The following is a 9,845-nucleotide window of genomic DNA, read 5'->3' on the forward strand; positions in this document are numbered from 1 at the left end:
GCCTGGAGAGCAAACCTATTGACAAGCTTACTGACTCTGCAGCAGCTGGGAACTGGAAATGCCAACAGAGCCTTGAAATGGATACAATGGACGGAGATGGACAATTCACATCTTCGGACCATACAGATGAAAAGGGGAGTCTTATGCCTGCAACATTCCACAGATCAGTTTCTGGGTCTAAAGGCAATTGGTCTTCCTCCACAGATTCTTCCAAGACCTTACTATATACCACATCCACTGAACATGGAAGGGAGTTTCTCCAGAAGCCTGTACATCAAACCTATTCTAATAAGCCACCACACTGTAGAGTTTTTTCCTGGATGGAGTTTCTCAGGCCCTGCAGACTCTTGAGACAATGTGGATATTTGCAGATAGATTAACCTGGTATTCTGCAGGAAGCTGTAATCAAACCAAGGATAATGATACAATTTTGGTTGCCACCACAGGCCTGTAGGATCCTGATTGCTCTGAGTCATCTACTCTGGGTCCAAACCTTACCGGTTTACCTGAACATCCAAATCCAGCACATGCAAACCCTTCTACAGGAAATCACTTACAGGATTCAGACTTATTTGGAGATTATACTACCCATTGACACAACTACCAGGGCGATACTAGAGAGGTGGAGAAAGGGCAGTTGAGGATTGACCCTCAACCTGAGCTGAAAAGTGTATTCCAAGTGCATTAATACCATCCACACAGGTTAGAACCTGTCTCTCTTCTGCCTCTGTAGCTCCTAGCTACTGCTCTCTATGGGAAGAAGTGTTACAGCCCACTGATAGAATGTGGCACAAAGTTCCACCTGCCTGCAACAGCTTTTATCCCAGGGTTAGGCGTTGCAGAACTAGAAAGAGCTGCTGCAAATGTGTCAAGACACTTAGAAAAAGCCATTAATGAAAGCGCAGAGAGTATTACAGCCCTACAAAAAGAAATCAAATTATTATCACAAATGTAAAGGGAACTAGGCCTTAAGCCTCACTGTTTCTAAGACTATTCATATCAGACATATAACTAATGATTAGAGCTTGGTTTAGATGTGATTAATAGAATGCAGGTGCTTATAAAACAATATGCATAAGCTGCTCACTTGTCCCTCGTGTAGCCCTCACCATAGCTGGCTTAAAACCCAGTCAAGCTGAATCAACAGAAAAAGAATCATACATCTTAGATCTCAGACATAAGAATAGATAAGTGATTAACTTTAGAGTAAGACGAATTAAGAGAACAACCTGAGTGATTCTCAGAAATTCAGAGGTGATCTTTGGTGTGTAAGAAGATAAGTGACTGTGGTGACTGGAGACCTTCTGCCTATGACCACTAACTTCAGAAGAACCGAGACGGGACAATAAGAATCGGTTGAGACAGGAAAACGTATTGGACTTCTGAAACCACTGGAGAATAGAGAAGTGAGAGTTTGTGCAAGAACACCAAGAACTTCTTCTGACAAAACATCAATTGCATATTGTTTTGTAAAATCGTATATATAGAAGGCGGTTTTGAGTTATCTTTCACCATTCACTGCGGTGGTGGCCCAACTCTGAGTTGTTAATAAAGCAAACCTAGAGAAACCCACGTTTGAAAATCCTTTAGCACAAATGGTAATACAGAATCAATCACCCCTAGACCACCTTGGAGAAGTACAGGACAGACTATGTGCATTATTGTGACGGATGCACTTGAACCCTCCTTAACCAAACCAGCAGCAATTTGGTACAGGCTCCAAAGGAGGTAAAGCCTGAGCCGCAGCCGGGCCAAGAACTCCTCTAGGAAACCCACAAAGGAGCAGAGCGGCACAGCGAGAGTTGTGGGTACAAGGACTCTTATGCATACCTCTCCCATTGTATGCAATTTGACTACGAGCCAACCACTTTACCCCATAACTATGACAGCCTAAGCGAGCCTTCTCTGAGCTCTCCCTGCTAGGCAGCATGGCTGCACGGCAGTAATCTCCAGCAACGAGATCTTTTAACAGCAACAGGTCGTTGGATGAGCCCAATTTGAGTTCTCCCTGGGCGGCAACTGGCCTGCTCCACCAGGCAACTCTCCCCTTGAGCAGGGACGACTCTCAATGTTAAGAGGTATTAGTCGTTGACCTTAAATAAGTAAGTTTCAAGTAGAACAACTCACTTCTGAATTATAATGTTCTGGGATTTAGTACGCTGTTTACTTAGCATGAGTAACTGGATTTGCTGAAGCCTTAGGCCACAAGCTGTAAACTTGCACTGAGATGTACTGAACGGGTACCTACTTAGTAAAAACAGGAGCCTCCCGAGCCAGCCTAAATCAGATGATAAGGAGCCTTCAAGGCTACAACCCTCAACAGCCCCTGCAGCTCGGCAAGACAAGGGCCTGCCCGGAGAAAGTGAAGGAATCCAGTAAGGTGTCAGAAGATCTCCGACCACAACCACGACTGGACCAAAGGGTGTGTGAAAGGTGCATGAAGATCACATGAAGAGGGGGGTGAATAGTCTGTAAGGGTATAATTGCCCAGGGATTTCTTTGTCTGGATTTCTGTCTGGGGGCACCGAGCTCGAGCTGATCCTGCTGCTGTACCACTCTATTAAATTATGTACTTTTATAAGACTCCATGCCTGAGGGCCTGTTTCAGGAAACCAAGGGCTCAAACTGCAGAGCGAACTAACACCAGGTGCCCGAATGGATCGCTAAGTGATGAACAGCATGCTAAACTTGGAAATCTTAACTAAGTGATACAAGGACTGACTGTGCACACACAGTCTTTTAGCCATAAACTGATGACCAAGTCTGGGACTAAGTCTGGATCCAGCTGCGCCTCGACTCCCCACTGAGATGGAGTCTTGAAAGCAAGGGGGTCCACTCTGAACCTTGTGACTCCACAGGAGGGTCTCCCTTTGTGATACCTTTCCACACCTCCCATCTCTGTGTAAATCATTCCAAATCGATTCTAACACGATCTTCCTTTGTATGTTTCGCCCATGTAGTAAGTAACAGAGTGAACCTTGCCATCGAACTCTGTTAAGTCGCACTTTTACAAATTTTTTAAGTGATCTAAAACACTCATCTTGTGCTTTGCCTGGGAGAACCAGGGTAAAAGCAGTAGCCTCAAGCCTAACCTGGGACTTGGGCCCTGCATTGCTGCCGTCCCAGTACTTAAGAAAGGCAATTCACAATTGCACTTGTGACCGGTACCCCCATGCTCCTGACACCTGGTAGGACAGTTAGCAAAACGAATTGCATTTTATGAGGCAAACAGCCATGCTCTGTGACCAAGCTGGTCGCTTATCAGTCCCCTTTCCCCTCTGCATCAGGCCCCGGAGGTCCCGCACACCAGGCAGACTTCTTCCCCCGCTCCCTATCAGCCTCAAGGTTCCTGGGTGCCAGGCTGACTTTTTCGCTCCTTATGGGCCTCTAAGGTCCCAGGAACCTGGCCAGCCAGGTTGTGATGACCCTGGCACACAACTGGGAAGCGCAGCAGCACGCAGAGCACCTTCTGTAAAATCAGACAGAACTTTTTCCCTCTTCTCATCCGAGGGCTAATTGGTGGAGGAAATGAACATGACACCTTCCCCTCCCGTGGGGCAGAGGCTTTCTGCCTTGATACACATCAAACTGGATGGGAATGGTGGGAACCTCACGGAGCCACGTGGGTCTTCCACCTGCCCTAGATACCCCAAACTAACAGCACTTAAATAACAACACTTTCATAATGGGCAGGTACCCACTGGATGCCCAGTGGAACGAGCTAATTTTCCTGCTCTCTCTAACCCACAAACCCTTTAAAACCCCCACTGTCAGCCTGTCATTTCTGTCACGCTGGCACCAGGAAAGGGCCTATGGAAACCCATTTCTAAATGGGGAATCGAATCCCTTGATCCATCACTGAGTCCCAGACACCCAACCAACCAGGCTGTGATGACCCCATCGCAGAGAATTAACAGAAGGACAAACAGGAGGAGGAGGAGAAAAAGAAAGAAGACAAACAGGACGAACTGGTGGACGGCAGAAGGAGGAGGAGGAGGAAGGGAATGAAGAGGACGAGGAACATAGAAAGAGAATGAGAACAAGGAGGAAGAAGAGAGAGAAAAGAGGGACGAGGAAGAAGAGGAGGAGGAGCAAGAGGAGGAGAAAGAAGAGGTGGAGGTGGAACACAAGGAACAGGTGGCACAGGACTAGAAACAGGAGGAAAAACAGGGAGAGAAGAAGGATGAGCAGGAGGAGGAACAGAACACAGGAACAAGATACAGAACAGGAGGAGGAGAACAAACATGAGAAAGAAGAGAAAAGAAGAGGAGGAAGAGGAGGTAGAGGGGCAAGAAGAGGAGAAAGAGGAAGAAAATGGAGAAGGAGAATGAAGAGGAATGGGAACAGGAGGAGGAGGAAGACACAGAGAAGGAAGAGGACATGCGGGATGAAGAGGAACAGAACAAAGAGGAGGCAGTGGAGGAGGTGGGGGAGAAAGAGGAGAAGAAGGAGGATGAGAAACAAGAAGAGGATGAGCAAGAAGTTGAACAAGAGAAGGATGACTAACAGGAGAAGAGGATTAGGGTGAAGTTGTGGAGGAGGAGTGGGAGGAAGGGGGAGGAAGACGACAACTAGAGCAACATCAAACAGGAGGACAGACAGAAGGAGGAGAAGAAGGGTAAAAGAATGACAATGAAGAAGAGTAGGAACAGGCGGTGGAGGAAGACGAACAGGCGGAGTAAGACGGGGAGAAGAGGAGGAAGCAGCGCGAGCTAAATGTTCCAAGGCACACGTACAGCAATGGACAATGAGAAATTACAAATAAATATACTTGGAAACAAGTCCCCATGGTCGCCTTTTTTTCCTTTTTCCCTTCCAGGTGACACTGGTCAAGCCCCAGGCACCTGCAGCCAGTCGCTGTACACAGCTCCCCTAATGCTGGATATCTGATACACGTTTAATAAAACAACGCACCCCCAGAGATTTTGTCTGTTCACCTTGAGCTGCGGAGAAGGTGTCTATGTGGGTGAGGACAATCTGCTTTCTCCCTTTAATTTTTACGCCTCAGGAGAAACACTGCAAGATTCAGACTAGAGGACAGCAGGGAATTCAAAGGGTAAGCGACCAAGAAGGCTCCAACCACACATTTTCACCTTCATTTTGCCTTAAAAAAACTGAGTTTGGATCCTGATTGCCCACTTTAGCCTGGAATAGTCCCATTCCTCATCTGAAAGCTACTGCATGCTGGCTGAGGACAGACACAATCCACACAGAGAGCAATGAGAGCTCATCCCTGCACTTCCCTCAGTCACATTTCCTTGGAAAACTTCTTTGCCGGGTTGTTTGAAAACCTGTAACTGCAAGAACCAGGAAGAAAACTTCCCTGACGGGTTGACTGGAACTTCCCAGCTGTGGTAAAACCACCCTCCCTCCGTACTTCCATTTCACAAGAGCCAGCAGCACAGCTTGCGTGGGGGGAAGGCACCAGGAAGACCTTGGGGCCGAGAGACGAGCACAAGCATCTGCCAAGGGAGCTGCGTCCAACCAGGAGCGCTCCCCATTGCTTCTCTGACAACAAAGCCCCGGTGAGTGCTCCCACCAGGAGGCAGAAACAACTTCCACTTCTGCAAACCTCTGTTGATGAAAGACTGCCAACAGAGATGGGGCTGTCCAGGAGCACGAGAACCACATGAAGGCCAGAAGACAACAAAGGCACCTGGTCTGACCGCCCCCCTCCAAAGCGTGGCAGCCTCCTGTCAGAGAGGAGGTAACTCTACCTTCCCCTGCCCTGCTGGCACGAAACATCGGTCTCCAGATGTGAGGGCTCGGGCTGCCGACACTTGGCGTACCAGCAGGAACGCTTTGGCCTATGTGCCAAGTGTTCCCAGAGCTTTCTGCTGGCCTTTGCACAGCTCACAGCCCAGGAAAGGTGCGTCTGGGGCCACCACCTGCTTGTCAGTTTGCCATCCCGACCAAGCCAAGCTGTGATACAAGAGCTTCGGTCCTCCCTGTCTCCCAAGGAAAGCTAGAAATGGCTTGATCACCGTCGAGCTCCTGTGGGATATAAAGAAAACTTGTCAGGCAGCAGTCGCATCCTGTTGTGTAGGCTTTGAACTAGCCTGGTGAAAAAGCTGACCAGCAGATTATGCTACGTAAGAAAAAGCTCCTATGTGAAGATGGCTTTGAAGACACGTGCAAGAGAACCTGACCCACAGAGACCTTGCCTATGCAGGTGGGTCTATTGTTAGAAGAGACCAGACAGAAACGAGCTGAAAGTGGCAAAGTTGCAACAAAGTAGTGCAAACACAGCTAATAAATAGGCATTAAGCGTGCTTGCACGCGGGAGTTGTGTGGACAAACACTCAAAAGTGAATGGTAACAGGTGATCTCACGGCCAAAGCCAAGAGGTTTTTTTAGACTGTAAAAATGAATATGTGAGTAGCCTTACGATTGCATATAAAGAGTCAAGAATTCTTATGGGGGGTCCTTCTCAGGCTCCCAGCCGAGAGGCACCTTTATGGCTGACAATTAAAAGGGGGGTTATCTAGTGTGGACATCTGCTACCTGCTTTCCTGTACCCACGCGTGAACTCAAAGGGAAGAAAAGTGCAAGCAAATCCATTTTGGTAAAAGTTCAGGTCAACATTTAAACAACCAAAACTCTGAACAGTTATGCTGACCCTTCCTTACATCTTTATTGTACCTTCCTTTGACCTCTAACTAAGCACATTCCCTTCTACCCACAGTCTTTCCTCCCAGACGCACAGCTCTCCTACATAAGAAACGTAAGCTACAAAAGAAAAAAAACTGCTTTGGTGAACACCAAAACACCCATCATTTTCTCAAACTCTCCACTGCCCCATCTGACAGTCAAGGGACAGGATCTCCTAAAGGCTCTTGCATAGGCACTGCCCTGAAACCCCCCCACTGCTTCTCTACCAGTGCACAAAGAGATTAGCAGGGGTTTCATTTTTGAGTCGATGTAGACGGTCTCTGAAATTAGACAAGTAAACTTTAATGAGGATAAGCCCTTTGCCTTTGCATCTGGCAACCAACAGGGATGCAGACCCGGCAGCACAGATCAGTGCCAGGCACAAACCACCACCCTACACACAGGGAAAGCATGACAAGTCGGATGCAATATCCACTAATGCCAAAAAATGGCTCTTGACATCAGTTCGCTGTATGATCACGTTAGTTCTTTTAGTCAGACACAGAAATCAGGAGTGATTTCTTTGTCTTTTGCTGAAGTAGGCTTTCAAGTAGATATTGCCAAAGAATGCAAAACCAACCGAAAAAAAAAGGTTAAAGCAGGTACTTGCATCCTCACTAGCTGCATATCATTGAAGTGTTTCTCACATTCTCTTCTCTACTCTAAAGGGTCCCCACTTCAGATGCACTTGAGTTACATTACCGTTAAACACACACCACTAGCAGACATTTCTCTAGACTGAAGGCTGACGGCAATGTACAAGGACAGCTGTCCTGGGTTTGGCTGGGATAGAGTTCATTTTCTTTCTAGTAGCCGGTATAGGGTTATGTTTGGGTTCAGCTGGTAACACACTGATTTTTTCAGTTGTTGCTAAGTAGTATTTATACTAAGGCAAGGTTTTTTCAGCTTCTCATGCCCAGCCAGCAAGAAGGCTGGAGGGGCACAAGAAGTTGGGAGGGGACACAGCCAGGACAGCTGAGCCAAACTGGCCAAAGGGGTATTCCATACTGTGTGACGTCATGTGCAGTATATAAACTGCGGGGAGTTGGGCAGGGGGGGCGAGCTGCTGCTTGGGATCTAACTGGGCATCGGTCAGCGAGTGGTGAGCAATTGCACTCTGCATCACTTGTTTTGTAGATTCCAAGCCTTTCATTATTATTAATGTCATTTTATTATTGTTACTATTACCATCAATTAGTTTCTTCTTTTCTGTTCTATTAAACTGTTCTTAGATCTCAACTCACGAGTTTTACTTTTTTTCCCCCAATTCTCTCCCCCATCCTCCTGGGTGGGGGGGAAGTGAGCAAGCGGCTGCGTGGTGTTTAGCTGCTGCCTGGGGTTAAACAACGACAACAGTCCCTTCTGGACATCTCACTCCTGGGTAGAAATCCTAGAGACTTCCTTTAAGGAAGGAAATCCAGAGAGCTACAATAAGCTTTTTAAACCAAGCACCGCAAATCACAAGCTGTCGTGGTTTAACCCCAGCTGAGATTGACATAAGAACAGTTTAATAGAACTGAAAAGAAGAAATAATTAATGATAACAATAATAAAATTGCAATAATGATAATAATAAAGATTGGAATATACAAGTGATGCACAATGCAATTGCTCACCACACACCAGCTGACACCCAGTTAGTCCCCAAGCAGCAACTCCTCCCAGCCCCACACCCCCCAGCTTATATACTGGGCATGACATCACATGGTAGGGAATACCCTTTTGGCCACTTTGGCTCAGCTGCCCTGGCTGTGTCCTCTCCCAACTTCTTGTGCCCCTCCAGCCTTCTTGCTGGCTGGGCATGAGAAGCTGAAAAAACCTTGCCTTAGTATAAACACTACTTAGCAACAACTGAAAACATCAGTGTGTAATCAACATTCTTCTCATACTGAACCCAAAACATAGCGCTATACCAGCTACTAGGAAGACAACTCTATCCCAGCCGAAACCAGGACACAAGCAAACAAACAGACACAAAATGACAGGTAAAACTCTGAGGCACAAATGAGGAACAAAAGGTCTCCCGTTCAGTCCACTACCCTTCACAAAACAGACAAGTGGCTTAAAGAAACGCCTGCAAAGAAACTGCAGATGGAAGATAACTCTGGTAAGTCCAGTACGAGCGACCAACGTGGAAACAGCAGTGATGACCCTTCTCCTGCTCCTCCTACGAGCTCTCCACCTGCCACGTGAAGAGGCAAACCCAAGGATGATCGAATCAGAGCTGACAAGAAATTGCCCCCCCAAATCCAAAATGATCAAGAAATCTATGTGAAATGCAGATTCACGTCCACTATCATGGATGATGAACCTCACCCTAAGCACACATTGTGCCTTGAGGTAGGAGCCAAGGACTGCATGAAGTCACCACCACGAGCAGATGTTCAAACCCGAAGCATCCAGAACACACAGACAAACCTCCACCATTTTTTCAGCAATGCTTCAAGTCACGTGACACTCAGTCCAGCACTTTACAAAATGTCACTAAACTTAACGATAGCAGCCTCCCCGCAGGTTTTTTACTCATGAGCAAAAACCAAAGAGCCACGTACCCTTGGGAAACCCTTGTCCTTCCGTGTGGCTGGTGTCTTCCCATAGCTCTTCCTCAAGGCAGGAGAAATGGCCATGAATTTGGAAGTCCACATACATTCAGAAGTACACTTAGTCCTCTGGTAGTCATTACCTATGGGCCAGAAGTCCTCTCACCTCTCCCCAGAATTGCCCGTCAGTCATCTGGCAGTCATTTTCCATGAACCGCAAGTCCTCCCTCCCTCCCTCCCTCCCTCCCAACCCACCAGAAATGAGTCAGACTGCACCAGAACTGCCACTGCCCAACCTGCTGTAGACATAGTAGACCAGAAATGTTGGTTTCAAGACAGGAAACACAGCACAATCCACCAGAACAGCAACAAATCAACCAGAATTAGCACACGCAAACCAAAGGTCCCTATCCAAACCCTGAAAAGGCAATCAAGCTAAAAAAGGACTCTGCACAAAAAAAGACCATGCAGAACACAAGATAAGGCAAAAATAGCCTAACCCCAGGAACCCAGGGCCAACAAACCCAGATCCTCTCCATAACAATAACACCCTTTAATCCTAACTCTCTTCAGCTCTGGCATACCATAACCCTGCCACCCCATAACCCTAGTGAACTGCAACCCTAGCATCCCAAAACACTAGCACATGGTAGCC

The sequence above is a fragment of the Buteo buteo genome, chromosome 33 (genome assembly GCF_964188355.1).
Source record: "Buteo buteo chromosome 33, bButBut1.hap1.1, whole genome shotgun sequence".
Lineage (NCBI taxonomy): Eukaryota > Metazoa > Chordata > Aves > Accipitriformes > Accipitridae > Buteo > Buteo buteo.